Raw genomic sequence first — 22,809 nt, forward strand, 5'->3', positions numbered from 1 at the left:
GGATCTGATTTCAGTTCCATCTCCAAGTAAAAAGGGATTTTTACCCTAAAATTAGTTTTTTGTGTTTTTTTTTAACCCTATCATTTCATGGTGATTCTATTTCTGTGGGGAATGAGACCACCAAAGAGAATATGAGATATAGACACAAGGGAGTCAGTTTAGAGACAGCTGTATCTTTATACAAATGTGGCCAGTCAGGAACAGAGCACATATATGAGGGAACACAGGCCACCATGAAAATCTGATAACATTATACATAAGGTTCATATAAATTGGCACAAGTTTATAAACAAACACTGGAGCAAAATGTGAAAATTCCCTAGCAGATTAGACCACATTGTAAAAAAAGGGTCAATGATGATTAAAGAGAAAAGTGCCTAGCTTAAAATAAAATGTAAACTCCACCATATCCATTAAGGGTTATTTTTTTTAGAGAAAAAGACTGCAATTATAACAGAACCCACTATATAATCTTCATACTGTGATGTGCACAGATTATTTAAACTATGAGAATTATGGTTCAATTATTCTGTCCAAAATTTAGCCATTTTTACCAACTAAAAAAACAACTACGTTATTTTTATATATTGATGTTTTATCCAGGTGGCTATTTCTATTTAAAATAATATTCTAGTGTCAAGATTGAATGGAATCATTTGAACAACTTCTTATCTCCCTGAGCTGAAGAGAAATGCCATAAGGGGAATTTAGGGCTTGTATCTGTGGTCAGATTGGGTTAGAATATTGCCCTTTCCATTTAGTGCATTTTTTTCCCTGGTGTAGGTTGTCTGTGCTTTCTAAACTCTCAATTTCTTCTTTAGCATCATTAATATCACCTAAATTGTAAATTAGTAATAAAGTAGATAGTACATATGTATTTCTATATAATAAAAACCCAATATACTAAGTATCTGGTTGTCTAGTCAGCCATTCAACCAATCAAAGTGTAATATTCTAATGATATGCTAAGTCCGCTCAACCACTTGCTATGATGTGAACTAACCACCAAGGGGAAGGCTCTAACTGATAACTTAGTTTACTGCTGACATTTGGCCAATCTGGATAGAGCAAGATGGGTTGAACATGCCCTAAAGTCTTCCCATGGTCCCTCCCCCAAGCTGTCCCCACCCCAGATCAGCCCCCAACACCCTGATCAAGGGCATGATGGCCAGCCAACTGCCTGCAGCTCCTCCCCTGAGCTGAGCCCACTCCCATTGAAGCTCCATCAGGACAGGCTTGCCAGACCCCACCAGTGCATGAATTTGTGCATTGGGTCTGTAGTTGCACTATATTTACCTATAGCAATATCTCTCCATATATTATTGGACTACAGGCCCAATACATGAAATTCGTGCAAGGGTAGGCCCTCACAGCTCTGGCGTCATCCAGAAGGTCGTCTGGAAGGTCATTCTGCTCTTCACCGTTCAGTTGATTTACATATTGCACTTTTATTATTAGAGATAGCTTTTCATTGTCATTAGGAGTAACATAATCATTGCTAGTGAAGTTTTACAAAGCATTGTATATATATCTATATAGGTAGACCCATATTAACATTTTCTGTCTCACATATCCCTACCTCTATGTAAATCCAGCTTTACTCTTTAATGTTCAGTTAGTTCAAAGTGTCAAAGTCCAGTGAAAAACTGGAAATTCCTACCTTCAAGTGGGGATAGCCATATTGCCCAAAAGTGTTTTCCTAGATGTACCTGTTTATCAGAACAAAAGCAATTTTGATGGAGAATTGTGCCATCTGCCCACAAAACTATTCAATAGATTTTCTCTGCTAAGAGGCTTTGAGCTCCAGAAAATCCAGCACAAGAATGCTCTAGGGATGTGTGGTGGATGAAGGCCATCAGAATCATTTCTTGTTTTAATATTCTCATAACTGACAGGATGTCACAATCACAAAAGTCATAAGCTCCATTTTATTAGATATAAAAATTCTCAACTTCCATCTATTTTTATATAGGTAAATCCCTCAAGATCTGAAAGTTGCCCTTTTCATTTTTTTCTTCAAAACTTCTCACCCGAACTGGAAGCACAATTTTAGAGTAAAAGGATTTTGGCTTTTTTTGTTTCCTTCCTTCCTTCCTTCCTTCCTTCCTTCCTTCCTTCCTTCCTTCCTTCCTTCCTTCCTGCACACACTTGTAATGGCTGTTTAATCTTATAAGTCAACTTTACTGAGACACAGGGCACCTTGATATATTTGAGTAAACATTAAGTATCTCTGTGATGGTGTTTCTGGATGAGATTAACATTTGAATTGGTAGACTGAGTAAAAAGACTGTCTTCTCTAATGTGGGTGGGCCTTATCCAATCTGTGAAGGGCTGACTGAAACAAAAAGTCTGAGTAAAGAAGAATTTGCTTCCTCTGCCTGATTATCTCTCAGTACATTATTCTCCTGCCTTCAAATTTGCACCAACTGCTTTCAGGTCTTTGGATTTGAACTGAAATTATACCATTGGCTCTCCTGAGTCTCGTGTGTGTGTGTGTGTGTGTGTGTGTGTGTGTGTGTGTGTTTTCCAGAAAAACTGAACTATGCAAGTTGTAAAATATAAATACATTAATATCTCTCTCCAGGTGATGACAGCTGAATAGAAAAGACAGCTAACAATAATTCCAAATCAGTAAAAAACAAAAAACACACACTCTGTGCTGGGATTCTAAAGAACTATCATAGCTCATATTTTGGAGTTTTCAAAAAGGCTTCATATTAGGAGCTGGGCTTGGGCCAACTCTAGAAAAGCCAGAAGCTAGGTTAGACAGATATTCAGCATGTTTACAGACAATGCGGTGGAGAGAAGCAGGACTCCAGAAAAAAACTACAAGTTAGTGTAGTTGATCATCAGAAACTGCAGAGAAGGCCTGGTGCAGGTCTCAGAGTCCTTTTACACTGTGCTGGTGCTTAGACATCTTTCTACTGGATGATGGGTCACCACCAGTTTGGTTTTAATCAGTGGAGTGACAAAATCGATTTGTTCTCTAGAACAACTGCTCTGTCAGAAGGATTAAAAAAAAATGGAGTAGGAGCACAAGAGGGAAGAGTTCACACATTTTTTCAAACCTCAAACCTATCTATTTGCTTTTCCAAAGGCTTTAAAGGAGGGAAAATGGGTATCTAGACACTGTAAATATAAATAATATTGTCAGAATAAAAATAAAATTCCCCAGTGCTAATTGCAATAAATGTGTTGTATTAAGACAATATATGCTTAAAACATTCCTGTGGACTACAAATGTCACAGCTGAGAAGGAGTGTATCCTTGGCTCCTCCACTGCGACAAAACAATTTTCCAAATCAGAGCCTAACTCAGTGAGCTGCCCTGGACTATTTGGGAGATCCTTGATTAATAGTGTAATCTTTATAGAAATAATCACTATTGTGTGTGTGTGTGTGTGTGTGTGTGTGTGTGTGTGTGTGTAGCCTCCATTAAGAACTACAGTTTCTACTGAACAGGAAAGCAGGGTTGTTGACTCCAGAAAATAATTTAATAGATATAAAATATTAGTGGGGGAATGGGTATTATACAGCAAATTTGCATTTCAAAGATAATTCCCACAAGGTGGCACATTACTTTGACAAAGTAGGAAGGTGTTCTTGTGAGAATAATTAGGTAAAGAACACCCAAATTTAATTCAGATAAAATAAGAGCTTGCCATGCTTTCCAACAGTACTTAACGCCTTGGGTTGTGTTACTTTCAAAAGGCCACTGAGAAATCTTCCATTTGGACCAGGGTCTATGAGTTGAACCCCAAAGAAATATATAGTTTTAGAGGTCATTCCTCTGTAAGTTGATGTCAAGGAAACACCTCTTGCTTCTGTCAAACCCATCTTTTCTTCTGGCTCCCTTTCCAGTCCTTTGAATAGGAACAGAACATTGAGGTGGTGCAAAGAATAAAGAGGAAAAATATACCATTTTCCCTCCATTCAATTAAAAATGACCATTCTGTGCCCTTTCAGTATTTATACATTTCACCCCAACCTTTTCATGTGCTCTAAAGTCAGGTTTGAATCTTGAAAATAAGATAAATTGCTTGGCCCACAGATGCTTCACTTTGAGGTTAGTGTGGGGAGTACACGGTTTATTTTTCTGAACCAACTCTCTATGGGTGAAACACTTATCTGTAGAGAATCACATCTGGGTCATCTAAGAAAATACCTACTCTGAAGAACACTGTTTTACATCTTTAGTCAGAGGTATTCCCATAGGGGAAAATTATCATTGTGTGTTGAAATTCCTATCATAATGCTCTGAGTCCAACATAGAGTCTACTAAAATTCAGATTTGCTGATTTTCTAGTGATAAATCTCCAACTCCTACCATTAGCAGTCACTCCACAGCAGGCTTGGCAAAGGTAAACTTCAGTATGGTTGCCCCATGCTTAAAACATGCAAAGTTTTCATTTATAAAGCAATGGTCACCAGATAACTACTTCTCAGTCACAAGAAGGGGATTTACCAAAGCAGTTAATAAATGGTAATAGTATTGTGAAGACCCATGATTGCCCACTAAGAACAGTTGGGTAAGTCATTTGGACAAGTGAGATTAGAGACATGAAACATTTAGAAATATCTAACAAGTTTATGTTGAGAAAAACTGTTGTTGCAACTTTGCGATAGAAACTCAGCTATAATGATAATTTTGAGAACAAACATGGGTCTATAATTATTAACAATAACTTCTAATTATTGAAATAGTCTATAGAGATATTCAAGATGGGCATATATAATTTTCAGCCCTGATTTTCTAACTGCAAACTAGCAGGCTTCACATTACATCCTGATTTATGTGAGATGGGTCAGAAGAGAATGGAAATGTGTGATGAATTTCTCAAAGCACTAATTTTAGTTCATTTTCACTTTAAAAACCAGAGCAATTTTAAGACCTAGAATGGTATTGCACAATGAAAACAATGAAACTGAAATGCTCAAATATCACTAAACAGTGGCATGCCAATGAAAAGTTTCAAAATTTCTAAGTTAATTCTTTACCTAACTATAACTTTCACAATTTATGTTCATTTTTATTTTATTTTTGTATGCTTTCTTTCATGAAATATCTGACTACCTTTTTAAAAATATATTTTATTGATTTTTTTACAGAGAGGAAGGGAGAGGGAGTGTTAGAAACATCTGAAAGAGGAACATCAATCAGCTGCCTCCTACTCACCTCCTACTGGGGATGTGCCAGCAAACAAGGTACATGCCAATGACTGGAATTGAACCTGGGACCCTTGAGTTCGCAGGCCAACGTTCTATCCAATGAGCCAAACGGGTTAGGGCTTGACTACTTTTAATAAGCATTATGTATAGAGTGAGTAATAGGTGTAAAGGGCTGTGTACTCTACACCATGTTGCAAAGAGGGCTAAACACCAAAGATCTATATTTCCATTCCATGACAACTTCTTAGCCAAGAATGACAGTCCAGAGCCCCCTCTCATCTTGGGGTTTTGTGGCTAATTCTGAGCAATCAAGGGGGAGCCAAATCTATGGATAGCCGTTTTGGGTCTGTGTGCTTGTAAATCTGGGGTTGCTTTTTCCGCTTCGCTTTTTTAATGGAAAACATGATTGTGATGTGATTAAAATGGCTATATTGTAAATGCAAGAGGCCAGAATTCTGCATTTCTGCTTGAAAAAGAACCTTGTAATCAGACACAGCTATAATGGATTTTATGTGAATCAATAATAAATGTGAATATTGTTAAACTACTGAGATATGTTCTGTTTCTGTCTTTGTGTTGTTGTTTTATTGTAGCAATTAAATTATCCTAACCTGAGTAATACATATGCATAATCCTCAAAATACAGTGAGTCAGGTAAAATATTACTCCCATTTAACAGATGAATAAATTGAGCTCTGAAAGAATATTTGCATAAGTTAGTGAATGGCAGGGAATATATTGAACTGAGGGTCATGTAAGTCTAAAGGCCATATCCTGTCTTTAACCAGCATTGGCACTTTAATAATCCCTTCACTTCATAATAGAAATCACTGATTCAAAGACATTCTAGGCAATAAGCTAGAAGAAACACAGGCACAAAAGATAATGAGATACTTGAGGACTTATTTGATTGTATTCATTTTCACAAATACCTATTTCTTCTCTTATGTCTGCCATGCTGCAATATGGTTGCATTTTGATACTTAATCCATTGATTTTGGGCATGGCTATATAATTTGATTTGAGTGAGACTTGAGTATGAAGTAATGTTATGAACAGGAGCTTGAAAAGGCATCATGCATTTCTGTATCACTTCTTGAGTTTAATCCTTATGTATGAGGAAATCATTGACCATTCTGTGTAAGAAGATTACAGGATAACAAGACAAATGGAGACCATCTGAAGCTAGTCCAGACAAGCCAGGCTAACCCCATCTAAAACTAGGTGAACCAAGCAAAACTCAGCTGAGTGGTAGATAATGCACACTGGCATGAATGAGAAATATATGTTTCACATTGGAAAACACTGAGATTCTAGGTTGTTTATTATCAGAAGACATGTTATCTGATTATATGGATGCAACAAAGGATACATTTAGGAATATGGATTGCTTAGATAGTAAGGAGATATGACTGAAATGCAAAGTTGAGGCTATGATTGTGATTGTGTTCATATGCCATGCCAACTAGTTTAAAATATAAATTGCAGGAACTAGGGAGTTATTGGACTGGCATAAGTATATTTTCCATTTGGGTTTACTGTTTTTCCTCTGACCACAGTAAAATTAAAAAAAGATAATAATTAAGAACAAAAATACACCTCAAAAACCACCAGAAAGCTTGCTGAAGGAGGCAAAGTTTTAGAAGGATAGTAAATACACATGTGCCAACAATTCTTGTCAGGTATATCATATTTGGTTTATGCATCAGCCCAGACTGGCACATTGACCTTGATTTCTCACCACAGTGGCCCTGGCACTCACTCATTCCTTGACTGGCCCCATGGAAGCAAACAGCTACTGCTAAAGCCATCGTTGTTACAGCTCAAACAACACTGTGAGTAGTGTTTCTGCTGAAGAGTGACTGTTAACCTGCTCCCTTGCCAAAGAGCATCCTTAGTTGCTCTAGCCTTTCCTTTAGCCACCTGGCTTGTCCAGGGAAACAAACTGGGTATTCAGAGAAAGAAATGATCCATAAAACAGATGATGACAAGAGAAACATAAAATATGAGAAGGGCCCGAGTTGGTTTGGCTCAATGAATAGATCATTGGCCTGGGGATTGAAAGGTACTATTTTTGATTCCAGGTAGGGGAACATGCCCAGGTTGTGGGTTTGATCCCCCATAGGGTCCATGCTGGCTCTCTCAAAATTGACGTTTTAATCTCTCTTTCCTCCCTTCCTCTCTGAAATCAGTAAAAATATATTAAAAAAAAAAAAAAAAAAGATGAGAGGGAAAAGGCAGAAAAATAAATGTCCTCCCTGTTCTGAGATGGCATTGTGCATACTGCCTCTCTGAAGACATCCCATGATGGTATAATTACATGGTGTGCTCAGCCAAGAACTCTCCCATTTGTATTTGTTCCCTTCTCTCTACTTTATATATACATATATATGAACTGCTTCTCTCTCTCCCCCTCTCCCTCAGGAAACCAGAATGAATATAATGAGCGCAACAAACGGTATTGGCTTGGGCCTTTAGGTCAGAGAACAGTGCTCACTAATATAAATATTAGCTATTGGCTTGACATTAGAATACATGAATTTGAGTCTAAACTTAATCAGTTATGATTTAAGTATTCTGGGATAATTCCTTTAAAGTGTCTAAGCCTTACTTTCCTTATCTATCAAAGAAATTGATCCCTGCTCACAGAGTTGTAAAATAACATGAGTTAGTCTGTACAGAATACTTATTAGATGGCATTGCCAATGTTATGAAAGTGTCAAAACATGCCTTGGAGTGAAAGATCAGGCATAACATGGAAATGCTTGGTAATAACTAAAGACATGATTTGGATGCGTGATCAGGATTTTTTTTTTTTTAATGTAGATGAGCCCTGGTCAAGAAGACGCAGTTGGTTGGAATGTCACACCATACACCAGCAGGTTGTGGGTTTAATTCCTGTTCAGAGAACATATCTAGGTTGCAGGTTCAGTCCCGGGTTGGGGCAAGTATAGGAGGCAACTGATTGATGTCTCTCTCTCTCTTCTCTCTCTTTTCTCTCTCTCTCTCTCTCTCTCTCTCTCTCTCTCTCTCTCTCTCTCTCTCTCTCTCTCTTCCTCCCTCCCTCCCTCCCTCCCTTTATCTTTCTCTTTCCTTCTTTCCCTCCCTTCCCTCCTCCCACCCTCCCTCCCTTCATCTCTTTAAAATCAATAAGCATATCCTCAGGTGTTGATTAAAAAAAAAAGAAATGTAGAGTACTGCTCACCAGGTATTCAGAAGCCCTTCATATATACTAACATTTAAAACTTAAAGTAAATCTACAAGAGAAGCATGGGAAGTGGAGAACACAGATGTCAGGTACATGTGTTTACAGGCTAGAAAGTGTTGTATATGCGACCGAAATCTAAGTTGTGTTTGTAATCACAACTGACACACATATTTTGATAAACTGACAGACATATTTTGAGAAAATGTTGAGCAATTTAAACTTGGGTAAAGTAGCCATAACAAAAAGGCAGTCTCTATACCCTGTTTTTGGGTTATTATTTATCATCATTGCTTAAAGCCCCACTTTATCACATACACTCAAGCTATCAGCAGTAGCATTTATCATCTTGTCAGCATTGCTTAGAAGAGGACAAGGATCTCCCTGTGACGGTACCTTGCAAGTCAATTCTTATAAACAGAAGAAGAAAAGGAAGAATAAACCTGATGTTGCTTGATATATTAGTGCAGAATTTATTTAACTAAAACATGGACATTATAGATTAGTGCTTAGTTTCATATATTGTAGTTTATACTTATATGTTTATAAATTTTAAAATGTCAATGACTACTATGAATATACAGAAAAATTTTTATTTTTAAACTTATCAACTATCATCTCTAGTTTTTGAAGCTCAGTTTTTAAAAAGGTTTAATTTTATATAATTCATCAATTTAAATATAGGAAATAGAACTTTAACAAATATACACAGTTGGATATCACATGATATAAAATATTTTCATTATTCACAATTTTCCTTTGCTCTACCCTTTTCTGTTAAATAAAGGGGCAGAAAAGCTGCACACAAAAAGAAAAAAGAAAATGAATGTATATACAGAATATATAAAGGACACTTGCATGTCAATCATTAGGACAAATAACCAAATGACAAATAACCTAGTATTTAAAAAAGAATTGAATACATACTTCCCCAAGAATATGTCATTCCTATCTGAAGAAAGGAATTTAGAGCTTAGAAATTATTAATAACTAGTCTAAATTTACATTTGCTAAGTGGTGGATTTGGTATTCAAACTGAGGTCAGTTTGAGAGTGAAATATATTTTTTAAGTAAGAAGAAAGTGTCAAAGAATAAAAAAAAAAGAGTGGAAGGGAGTGAAAAAGGAAAACTTAGTTATGGCAGTCATAATTTGAAAGCCCTAGACTTTTACCTCACAGCCTGATGTCCTGGAGAATGCATGAGTCAGTCAGTCAGGATAGCACTGAACTGCACTGTTAAATAGCACTTACAGAAACCAGAGAGAAAAATTTCATTTCAATTTTTTCCCCAAGGAAAAAAGGAATACCTTAAAAAAAATTAATATCTTTTTCTCTGGTGAATAAAAAGCTAATTTAATCACATGGCATGGGATAAATATTCCTGAAGGTGATGGTTTAGGTTGGGAGAACCTAAGAATAGAAAACAAGGAAACAAAAGAGAATTCTGGTATCTTTCAGTTAACCTTCCTTCTTTCCTAAGATTATCAAGTGGAGAAATTGGGTATTTTTCAAAAATTCTAACATACTTTACCACATGTATGCTAAAGAAAAGTAAAGTGAAAATGATGCTGTAAGTGTTTTTGCAAAGTGAAAAGTGTGGTTCAGCCTTTTTCTGTTGGGTGGGGATTATTATTCTTTAATGGTGTTAAAGGAGCATGAATAAATGTCTAAAATGGCTTCAAAATCTTTTGAGTCATAATAACTAGCCTCTGTGTGTATGTGAACAGAAATGTCCTGTGACTGCATGACAAACAGAAGGAATAATCTTATCTGGGCTCTTAACTGTTTTAATTTGTGAGCTTTGAGCTATGAATTTCTGAAACTGAGTGAATCCAATTCATTAAAGAGAAGAGGCCCTGAGATAAAGCCATCAGCTAAAGACAAGGTGCTAAGAGCTTCAAATTGTCATAGCTGCTCACAGTATCTGGTTACTGAGTCTAAGAAATGTGCACATTACATGAAGAAGGCTGATAAAGGAGTTTGAACCACTTAAATATGGTTAACACTGATTAAATGAGATATTTTATCTTCAATACAGAGTCAACAGATTCATTTGCATCAGCACAAGTCCTGTAATAGGCGTTGGCTCTCAGAAAGAAGTGTATTTAATATTAAACTTTTGAATGTCTAATATTTAATCTTGTCAGTTTTCCAGTCTGTTTGTGTCTGCTCAGGCTGCTGTAAGAAAGTACCATAGGCTGGTTGGCTTATAAACAACAGGAAATTATTTGTTACAATCCTGGGAGCTGGCGGTCTAAGATCAAGGTGTCAGCATGATGGATCCAGTGAGAGCTCTCTTCCAGGTTGCATACTATCAAAGTATTGTATCCACTTCCTCTCAGAGAGAGGAAGCCAGCCCTAATCCCATTATGAGGGGATTTAGAAAGACATTCTTTCCATTCACAAGGGCTCCACATTTAAGATTTCATCTAATCTGAACATCTTCCAAAGATCATACCTCCTAATAGTATCATATTGTAAGGTAGGGTTTTGACATATCAATTTTGAGGGAACACAAATATTCAGTACACAATCTATTCCTTCCTAAGAAAAAAAAATATTGTAAGGTGGGAAATGTCCACTGGCCCCACTAAATGTAGTCACCTAGAAGTTGTCTATTTTTGGACCTTAGTTTTGCCATCTAAAGTATAAAAGGGCTGCATAGGATATTTCAAGTCTCCCTTCCTGGTCTGTATGAAAAATTCCCATCAATTTGTAAATATATGAATTATAAATAGCACAGATTTTCCATTTCTAATGAAGTTTTTGTTTCTCAAAATCTCAAGACACACTGTCAAAATATATGTTCATTGATAATCACCCTTTTATAATGTTTATAAGCAAAGGGCAAATCAAATAAACTCTGTGAAGGTGGTAACCTTATTATGCTGCTAGTTCCTTGACATTTTGACAGCTATTTAGCTTATTTTTGCATAAACTAATATAAATAAAAATGCAATTCAGTTTCCCAATTCTTATCATTTGAATGAAGGCTGCACCTTTACTAGCTTTTCATATTAGAAAGCTTAGATGACAAAGGAAATAGGCAAGTTATTGCTAAATCAAAATTGATAGCATTGGATAATGGAATTTACTGACTAGTAACAAAAGAAAGAAATCCTTTGGTACCATAAAATGCTTGTGGTAAACATTCCTCAAGAATAGCAGTGCAAGGACTCAGCATTTTATTTTAAGTAAAGCCCCAGAAGAACCCTAATCCCCAAATATGGCTTACTCTTCTCCACCTCTAGTTTTGCATTGCTCAGTGAATGTCTAGTCTCTTGAGAAATGTAAGCTTGTAATTTAGTACTACAGAACTTTTCTCAGACAAATTGAATAAGAGAGCTTAAAGAGTTTAATAGAATGCAGGCAACATTTTTAAAAGCCCTTATAATTGAGGAGAAATCTTTTTAATGCTCTTGGTCAGACTGGCCGTCTACAATGATTGACTTTGATGGGGGGGAAATGTGCCTGGCTCATATCTACAGTAGGAAAGAAAACCTAGCAATTACATTATCCTTTCTTTGGGCCTCAAACAAACAAGCTAATAGCTTCTCATTTAGCTAACTGGCTGTGCTTTGATTCTAGGCCATTAGAAAATGAAAATGACTTCTTGGACTTCTCCCATGGATATTCCAACTTCATATTAATGAGTCAAATTTAGTCAATTATTTCATATGTTAAAACCTTAATAAAGCAATATGGCTTAAATTAATCTAAAAAGCCAATGGCTATTTAAACCATGAAACAAACTCCTTATTTCCTCAGAAAAAATCTTTGCTTTCAAAATAGAGCAAAAGTTCAAATTAGGGACCTGAATTCCACCAATAATTACTAACAGGAGAAAATCAGTTTGACAATTGATATTCTCTAAGGGTGGTTTTATAAGTTCTTCGTTCCATGCAGTATTTATTTTATTTGTATTCCTTGCCACTTTTAAAGACCCGTAGGAAGAAGTTGGCAGAGATTGCTTAAGTATGGCAAAGATCAGTGTGAAAAGAATGAATAATCAGCAGTGGCTTCACTGAGGACCTAGCCCAGAAGAAGGGCCATTTAAGTCTGGAAGAGATAACTGGGGGGTAATTATTGCCTGAAGAGAGAAATATTGTGTCTAGTTGAGAACTGAGTGGCTGTACTGATTCTTCTTTAAAGACAGCTGCCCAAGCAGAGAAAAATTTCAGTGTTTAAGTGCTTAGGAAGAGATGTGCTACCTCCTACTCTTACTGTTTCCCAGTGGGAAACACTTTTCTGATTCTCACCCTTCCCTACTTTCAAAGAATAAATGCTAGCTTTTTGAGTGTGATTTGAGATACATAACAAACTATATTTCTCCATCTCTATATAGTCTTTCTTCTTCTACCATTCAGTCCAATATTCTGACTACTATATCTCTATTAAACAAAAATAATTACAATTATTAAAATTGAGGTCATGCCTACATCATGCTTTCATTTGTATAATGCTTTACAATTTAAAGGGGGTTAATATGTATAGTTTTTTATACACACAAAAATCAAGGATTATGTTACTATAATTCTCATCTTATAAAAGCCTAATACCTCAGAATGACTGGCTGCTATGACATGCACTGGCTGCCAGGGGGCAGATGCTTGATGCAGGTGCTGCCCCCAGCCCACAGGCCCCAGGCAGACAAGGCAGGTGCCAACAGGTCCTTCTCTCCACTGATCGCCCTACAGTCACCCCACAGATCGGGCCTCTAGTTTTACTTATAAAGAATTAGTGACTTCACAATTATTGAATAGTCTGACAGATATTATAGTGCTAGATTGATTGTCCAACTTGCTTATGGAAACTAAAGCTTCTGTTACCTGGTTTGTACTCCTTAAGCACACTATTAAGTAAGACCCATTCCAAATAATATGTCTTTAATATTCTTCAGTATTAAATTCTTTGGACAATATATTTTAATTGAAGAAGGAGGAAGGTAATAAACTTCAGACTACTAAGAAGCACATAAAGAAATACTGGAGGGCACAAGCAATTAATGCTTAATTAGTGAAGCTTTGAAGAGAGATGTGTCAGGATAGACAGATATTAAAACATGTCTCCGATGCAGGAGTCTAATGCCAAAGAGCAGACATTAAGGTAAAAGTAATCAGGAATGCTTGAGGAAGAAGATGGCACTTTTTTTGTAAGACAATGGGGTTCTATCATGCATGATCAAAAGGTTAGGACACTGCCACTCAAAAATGGCATGAACAAGTCTACAGACATAAAACATAACAGGTAGGTGAGTTCAAACTATAATGAGGGGCATGTAAAAAAGGTTGTAAGATAAATAGACAAACGGGAAGTTGTGATAAGGCAGTGGCACTAAATTTTTTAAACAAAAAATTAAATATTTTAGACTTTAGAAATCAGTGAAGAATTTGACCAATTTTTAATCTGATTTTGATCCGACTTTACCAAATTTTGGGCTGATGCAGTTAAGTTAATCTGACAGGAGTCCTGGCAAGATAAAAGTGAGATTCAATCAAGTTCCATGTAGAGACTGAAAGAATCCAGATCCCAGGCAAATGCCTCATGACAGGCTGATGGCAGTGTCTGGAAAGGGGATCCAGGATGTTGTGTGTGAATTCAGGGCTATTTGTTACACATCTCACAGAGAGAGAATGTATGACCCAGATGTTTTTATTCAAGCCCAAGTTCTATTTTGAATAGATTTTGACAGTTCAAGTTAGTTTCTTTACCATTTTTATAGGTGCAAATTATTAATATTTATTTATAACCCCAATAGATGTGCTTAACGAATAATTCTGAGCTCCTCTTCAATCTGAATGTGTGACTAGGAGCTGCTGAAAACAGAATGTAAATGTAGCCGATAGCAATTACGGCAATGCTTCTTAAGGAGATTCCAGTGTTGCCTAGAAGTCTTGCAGAGAATTAAAGAACAGAACCAGATCCAGTAGTTTAATATTGAGCATAAATATTCTACTGGGATAACAAATGAAATTAATACGATAGTGGTTTGTCAGTTTTGGTAGTAACGTGACTCAACTTAATTATGTTACCTAAATAACACAGGTTGATCAACAGTCACATTTAATCATGAATCTCCTGGTTTTAGCACTGAAAATTCCATAAACAGAACACCTATTATCCTAGGTAAATCAGGGTAGATCACACTATAATTAGAAGTAACTGAGTGTTTGTATACAGGATGAACTTGGTCATTTTTATTTTTAGTTAGAAATGGCTTAGTGTGTACTCTGGCATTCTCAGATGGATCCAATGGGAGGTGTCATGCCAAACCTTTAACCTACTTTTGAATGACCAGTTTAACCCCCTCCTGCAACAGCTAAGCCCCAGGGTGTGTCATAAACTCAATCAACAACATATATAGTGGTTGCTATTTTAAGCATGTATGGACACTGTTCATGCTTTATTACTTTAGCTTACGTACCAATGTAAGCATAGTAATCTGGTTTTTGGGTTTGTTTCTTTTTTGTTTTTTTACAACGTAAGAGAGTATAGTGAACAGAATTCTAATCATGATACCCAATTCTAGAGAAGAAAAATGTCTGTTGTTTTGACTGGGAAATAACTGAAATAAATCAATGTTTAAAAAGCTGAAATGAATGCAAAATTTTGGCACAAACGGCCTATTCCCTGTAATGCTATGTGTTGTATATATCTTAAATACATATAAATGTTCAGTTTTACAAACCAAACAGATAGTCACACACACACACACACACACACACACACACACACACACACACACACACACCCTTTACTTTAGATGTGCAGCAAGGCCAAGGTAAGCTGTTTCAAAACAAGTGCTCAGTGTAGCAAGTCATTCTTTTTAACATGTCTTCTCCTGCATCTAGTGAAAGGAAATCCACTTCCTTTTAAAATGATCCTGTGTGGTTCTGGCCAATGTGGTTCAGTGAATCAGCCCACACACCAAAGGTTTGTAGGTTACATTCTTGGTCACGGACATATATCTGAGTGCAGATTCCATCCCCAGCCCCAGTTGGGGCACATGTGGGAGGTAACCAATTAATGTTTCTCTCTCACATCTCTCTCTCTCTCTCTCCCTCTCTCTCTCTCTCTCTCTTCCCCCTCCCTCCCTCCCTCCTTTGAACATTAACAAAATAGAAAATAAAAGAATTATGTTTGGAGATTTATTGAAGAATAAGGGGAGTCAGTTTGCCTTCACCAAGTGCTCCAATGTGTAGGTGGCTTGCCTTTGGCTAGAAATTGAGCAGTTCTAGTGTAGGCAGTATGCCCACGTCTTAGGTGGCATCTGATCTCCATCCTTTTCTCTTTGTTTCTTGCTCCCTTTCTAAGTAGAATATAAGCTAAACATGTATACAAAGTCAATGTATTTCTTCTCATTAATGATCTGATGATTATGTACATTAAAATGACTTTTAAAAGTTATTGATTTATAAGAAAGTCTAATTGGTAAAATAGAAATGAGTTGGAATAAAATGGGGACTTAAAGGAATACTTCTGTCATTCTGTCACAGGGCACACCACACAAGCAGAATGAAGTTGACAGCCCAAGCAAACTCATGAAGCCAGTTTTTGAGAGAAAGTTAATTCCTGTTCTCTATGGCCAGTGCCACACTTCTGAGACATAATATCTCTAATAACACAAATACTGCCTTAATTTAGTTACTTATATGTAGTAAAACCTCATGAAACACTATGAGCAACACAGGAAAAAATGTTATAATACTAATAGTATTTTTGTGAAAATTGCTTAGGCCATGGTATTTCTTCCATCATGAACTAGTTATAAGATCTTGAGACAAATCACTTGAATTCTATACACATGTATATTTAGGAAGTGAAAATGGGTGGAATGCTTTAAGGTCTTTACCAGGAGATCTACACAAATAAAAGAGTAACATGCTAATTGATCGCACCTTCATGATGCCAACCAACCAATCAGGAGTATGTAAATTAACCCAACAAAGATGGTGGGTTAATTTGCATATGCAAGAGCCAAGAGGCCACAACAGGATGTTTGTGTCATTGCCATGGTGACAACTCAGGCCTTCCACATCACCCCAGCTGCTCCGGGACTCTGGGCAGTGTGGGAAGACAGAAAGGCAGCTTTGAGCCAGAGCGGAAAGATGGCTCTGGGCTAGAGGGAGGAGGCAGTGCTGGCAGCCAGAAGATGGAAGGCCCATTCTTGCATGAATCTTCCAATGTCTTGGTCAGTTATTAATTAATTATATTTTCTTGGCTCACACAAAATATCCCATAAAATTACCCTCCGTATAGCACCCATATATCTTGATCTGTGTGTTCTGGGATGATCTGCAGTTGCTTCTCTAAGATGCCCCCTGCTTGCCAACCCATCTCCAACTTCCCTAAAACCACAGCCATATAGACCCTGGCTATGTAATTATTCTCTACTTCCTTTTTCGTCTACTTCTCATATGTGTTTAGAGTATTTTCCTCATGAACAGCCTGACTGGCAATTTCCACACATGCTCTGTCTTTCTGGTCCTCATTTCCTCAAGGAGGACACAACCTGCTGCTCAGAGATCCCCTCTAATCTGGGACAGTCATCTAAGCCCTGGTCCTGTCAAACATCCAACTGCGAGCACTGCCATTGCTCACCTTGGATTCCAGTTTTAGATCAATATTTAGAGAAGCTCACGTTGCTTTGGATACACCAATAAATAATACCAGATTTTCAGAGGTATTTGAGACCTCACAAAAGTTTAAGAACTGTTGGCCTACCTAAGTCCTGCTGAAAGGAAATGTAGATGTGGTCTTGAGTCACATCTTTGTTCTCCAAGCCCATTTGGATATGAAAACTTGGATTCATGCCCACTGATATTTGACATAGACTGCTGCTGTATAAGTTCTTTTGGCTTTCTTTCTAACAACTTTTGCCTTTTTCTTTTTCCTAGAACTTAGCCTGTAATTAGGTCCCTAACACATTTTGTATCAGAACACATGGAAGTTTATTTCAGAGGCCCCTATGAAAGCACAGGTTCTTGGCTTTAATGTTGTACTATACCCTAATACTCTCCCTGAGTTTCTACCAGAGTTCAGAGTTTTTGACTCCCTTGCAATCATTTATTCTAAAATAAAAAAGAAAGTTAAAATACATAAAAAATTATCTTCTAGTTTCATTAAACATATTAAACGGAAAAATTATATAAATGCAAGTTTATCTTTTTTTGTTTTCCTACAGTTCTTTCTCTCTAAACTTTCATATGAATGATTTTAGCTTCCTCCAGGTTACCATTATAAAAAGCCTAACAATAAGCCTATAACTGATTTGCATTCTTCTATATTACCTTCAGACTAACAAAATAAAGCATCAGTGTTTTTGAATAGATTAAATATGTATCCTATCCAATAAAAGTAACATGCAAATTAAACATCACTATATGTAATATGTAAACTAAGATTGCATTTCATTGTCAATTCTCCTCAGATAAAAAGTAAGGTAATTCTAGTTCTTCCTGTTAGATAAATGAGGCACTTATTATTCTTTAAAAGTTTGCATTTTTAAATCAAATACATACGTTTGTATCACCAGTAAATGTAAATTTCCATAGAAAATTCTTCATAATGTGAAAAAGATATTTCTTTAATGTTAGTTGAGCATATGTATCAACCCCATTATAAATTTTAAAAAATGACTGTGCTATATGTGTGTGTGCATGTATGCATGTGTGTGTAGTAGGGGGGGTGTTTCAGTGGCTAGCACAGTTTACGATGTATGGTTATGAGTATTTGCTTAGTGAAAAAATAAAAAGCATGCAAATGGTTGACTACACTTACCTTCAAACCCTCTTCCCATAGCTTCCATGATACCACAATTTTCTCACTTTCCTTTTCCCTGGTTGGCACTTTCAACCCCATTTGCTTGCTTACTGACAAATGAAATACTGTGTGATATTAGTTAGACAGAGAGATATTCATGTACATTAATTTAAGTGTAGCTGAGTCACTAATGTAAATCCTAAGTTTTCAAATTATGTTCCATATAACAATAAAATGTCTTGTGATCTACATAACAGTAAGATGCATTGGGTGTTTTCAGGGGACTGAATCAGAATTCTATCACAACTATTACAACTCTATCATATCTAATTTGTTTAAATTTATAGGTAATTGTGATGCCCCATAATAGAGCATAGCATACAAATAATCCAAGCTTCCTTCCCCCTGCTGCAGCCAAGTTTAACACGCACATGTGATATGCCCAGATCAGCAGAAGTTCCCTATCTCTCAGGTATGCACTTCCCAAAGCAGAAGCATGCCAGCAGAAAGGCAGCCAGAACTCTACTGACATCATTGGTGAGTTCTCCTTGATCATTTAGCTTAATTTAGTTCTGAAACTGGGACTTGCTTTTTTCCACATTCCCTGTTTCTCTTCCTTTCTCTCCCTCCTTATCTTGCTCCTTCTTTACAGGACTCTTTTATCTGATGGACATCACGCTCCTTTGGTATCTGTCAGTTTAGTGAAAAGGAGTTGTAGCCATGCTATCTCTATATTCTAGTTATGCAAATCTAGCTGCCCCCTCAGCCATAAATCTCAAGTTTTAAACATCGAAACTTCCAAAAGCAAAGAAAGAAAACAGAAATAAATAGAGAGTGGGCAACGATAGCAAGGTGTGGAGGATTGCAGGTCTCCAAAGATCTCCACATTATAAAACCCCATACTCAATTCATAAATCTCATCTCCCTTTTCTGTTAGCAGCATTTACGCCACTTGATCCACATGACTCCTTCGAAATCTTACCTGATCACTTTTTCTCTGTGTCTTTGCTCATTATGTCTCATCACTTGACTTCTAAATGCTGGAGGGGGGATCCAGGAGCCCATGGGGACCTCATTTAGTCTTATGGTCATCTACATAGTATAGGTCCCAAATGTATAGCCAGTATGAAATGTTCCCCTGAACATCAAATTAATGTAAACCACTGCTTACACAATATCAGACCTTAGATGATTAGAGAGATTTTACAATTAATATCTCCAAAGAGAATTTGTAATCTCACTCACCACTGCCACTGTCCTTCTTTTATCAGGAAGTGCAAAGGTGTTCCAGTTGCTCTGATGAAAACAAACAAAACTCTGAAAAACATAAACAAAAAACAATTTGGTATCATTATTGACATGTTCTTTCACACTACCTCCAATCCATCAGCAAATGTCAACTGGTCCAAACCACTATCATCTTTCCTGTGAGGAAATCGCTTTCTACTTTTGTTTTGTTTTGTTATTGCTTTCAATTTTGTCCCCAGAGAGAAGCCAGACTTATCATGCCTCACCCTTAATTTTTCTGTCCCAATGATTTCTATCTTACTCAAAGGAGGGAAAATCCCATAAGTTCACAGCAAGCTCCTTCTAGAGCTATCTCCTCATCCTCACTTTATTTCTTATTTCATCTCTACAAGTCACTCTCCGAATCACTCCACTGGAGGCAAACATCTCTCTCTACTGTTTTGGAAAAGATCAGAAAATTTTGTGGGTTTTTTTTTTTTTTTTTTTTTTTTTGGGTGTGTGTGTGTGTGTTTGTGTGTGTGTGTGTGCTACAATATCCTCAGCTCTCAGAAAACTACCTGTGATTTAATTGATGTTAGTAAATATTCGCCAATTAAAGAATAAAGAAATAAATCCCCGATGAATGAATTAGATAAGGAAATCTAATTTCACAGTGAATTTCTGATTTAGTGGTGCAAAGTCAATTTTTCAGACATAGATAACAGAAATAAATTTCACAAAAAATAGCTATGTTTTTAATTTAAATACATTTTGAGGTACAAATTCCAACAACATTTTTATAGCCACTTTGAGGTGTAGGTTCAGTCTATAAATAAGCCCTAAATAGCTGTGGCTATCTAGTAAGTCAAAGGAAATGATTACACATGTCCCAAGTCTCTGGATATTTGAAACTGTGCATTGAAAAAATAGCACATGGGTACTTGTTTGGATTATCTACTTGTGTGTACAGATAGTATCAAAGACTATTTTAGCTAAAATGTCCTACTCGGCATGTACTCTCAAATTCAGGCATAAATGGTTAAACTCAGAAAAACATCACTCCATTAGCCTTAAGCAGCTTAAACCAGGACAATTCACTGTGATCGATAGAAATGCAATGAGATGTTGAGGCTAATTTGTCTTTTGCAAAAAGTAAACATTGCAAACGTCAGTGAACACTTACTTCATTACTATTATTGTTTTGTGAAAGGATTTCATTCTGAAATAAAACCAAAAGATATAAAATGGAAAATCTCACACATGTATCTGCAGAATAGAACTTAACTGAGACACTGGTTTTTCATAAATGCCTGATTTAGGGAAGACTGAGGCTTATCTACTGACCAATGCATATCCTCCAAGAATCTGTCCCCATCCTCCAGCCAATGAACTTACAACTTGGGCTCTGACTGCACTTTTGCCCTCTTTGAGCTTCTTGACTTTAAATACAGTCTGTCCTAAAGCACTGTGGGACTCATCGGTAGCCTGCTGGAACATGGCTTTTTAAATTGCAATTTCTCCCCTATTCCCAAATAAAATCAATTTCTGATCATTTGAGCTTGTCGGTTTACCTCTTTATTTAGGTTAACAGTTGTTTTTCTTGGAAGATAAACATTATTAAATGTATTGCCTTATTTTTGGCTAGCATATTTATAAATTAATGTGTCACACATTTCAGCCATATATTTAAAGCCTGTAACCTTGTGGTACATACACAACTGAGTTTTCCTGAGAAAAAGTTGAAGTTTAATACATCAAGCACAGCCTTTATAAATTATTTTTAAATGAGTTTTCATGGAATAAATATTTGTTTTAGGTTGCAGGTTTTTTTTAATTTTTAATTTAAATGGTTTAGTTTATATCTTCTTGCCTCCTAATACACTTCCACTCTTTGTAAAGAAAGATTCAACTTTTTATCAAGTCACTAATTTCCACTGTCCTTCATAACAACAAAAAAGTAACAACTCAGATTGAAGTAGTCTTTTTCTTCTGCCATCAACCTTTTAGGTAAATACAAATTTCTATAGGAATAAAGGGAAAGTGTGTTCACATTCTCTCATGAACAGCTAGAGGTATAGTAGAGGTAGGAGAGCATAGATATTAGGCTTAACACATTCCTTCCTAAATTATACTAAATTAAGCCAAGTAGTGAACAATGCTAATCCAGAAACAGTAAAGCACCTATATTTAGGTTCCTATAGTAGTCCCAAGAAATCAAAGGGGCCTAAATAACATATAGAGTCACCATTATGTCCACTTTCCTTGCCCTGATATTTTTTTTATGATTCATACAATAACAAATGCAACATTCCCCTTGGCTCTTTAACTATGGTCCTCCTTGCGAGCTTGTGTAATCATGTGACTTTTAATATTCTGCCTGTTCCATCACACCCACTTTTCAGATGCAGTGGCAGGTACCCACCAACTGCACACCCAAATAAACTGGCCGAGTATAAATATAATTTGTGTCCTTGTAGACATGCAGGTATGTCAACTCTCTAAGAGAAACTGTTGACCACTATTAATCAGAGTATCTTCTTTGACAATCTAGTTTTGGTTGTTAATGTTTTCACAAATGCTTATGTTTTTAAGATACTGAGATTTTGCTACAGAGTATTAACTATTTTTAATGTTAAAGTCTGGTAAATATATTATTATTTAGAAGGACATGGTGTTTGATTATGCTCAAAGTATCTCTGACATTAATCATCAATCAGGGTTGAAGCTCACGCTTGATATTTGTTAGCGGATGTGAGGAACGAATTAGCCAATTTTCCTTACAATCTTTGGTAATAATTAATACAGGACTTATTTGTGACAACAAATAAGCAAATATGAAGATTAACACCATGGAAAATGCAATCTCACTAAAACACGTTCATCATTTAAACAAACAATATCCTTTCTGGCATGTTGTTCGCTTCTATAATATATGAATCAAAGGAGACTCCATGTATCTAAAACTGAGCCACACATTTCTGTCTTTTTCTTAGTCCTCTTTCTTTGTTTTAAGTGTGCATATTCCCTGCTTTCGTGACACAAGTAGGAACTGATGCCATTGATCTCCTGATAACAGCCTTCCCTGGGCCTGAATTACTTCTTCTAACTTTACTTAACAGGACAAAAGGAGAGACAAATGCCTCCCATATACTCTTTATGTTCATTTTGGCTCAATTTCTCTCTTCTGGGGTTCTATTTATTTGCATTCTTGTGGTAGTTTCTTGAGATATGAGGGATTACTTAAAATGCACAGGACAGAGAGTTTTGCTTCTGGCCACTGCTGCACATTCAAAATGAAGTATAAACACTATCTATCCCAAGCATGAGGGGGAAATCTAAGTTTCTCCAATGCCTTGGAGTCAGAAAGAAAATAAGTGTTCCCTAGCGAGGTTCTTGCTCTGTGTGTAGATGCTTTGCTTCAGTTTTAAAGGAGAGAAACTTGAAATGA

General features: G+C 36.4%; 1 protein-coding gene across 1 annotated transcript in view; it reads right to left on the bottom strand.

Annotated features, from left to right (window-relative positions):
- The window catches only part of CCDC82 (coiled-coil domain containing 82), a 741,906-nt gene extending 722,457 nt beyond the window's left edge, over window positions 1-19,449 (bottom strand). The window contains exon 1 of the mRNA XM_036427709.2: window positions 19,380-19,449. The gene's annotated coding sequence lies outside the window, so the exon portion shown is untranslated. The remainder of the gene's footprint in view (window positions 1-19,379) is intronic.
- Between the last annotated feature and the right edge of the window lie 3,360 nt (window positions 19,450-22,809).

The sequence above is a fragment of the Pipistrellus kuhlii genome, unplaced genomic scaffold (genome assembly GCF_014108245.1).
Source record: "Pipistrellus kuhlii isolate mPipKuh1 unplaced genomic scaffold, mPipKuh1.p scaffold_m20_p_9, whole genome shotgun sequence".
In the NCBI taxonomy this organism is placed as follows: domain Eukaryota; kingdom Metazoa; phylum Chordata; class Mammalia; order Chiroptera; family Vespertilionidae; genus Pipistrellus; species Pipistrellus kuhlii.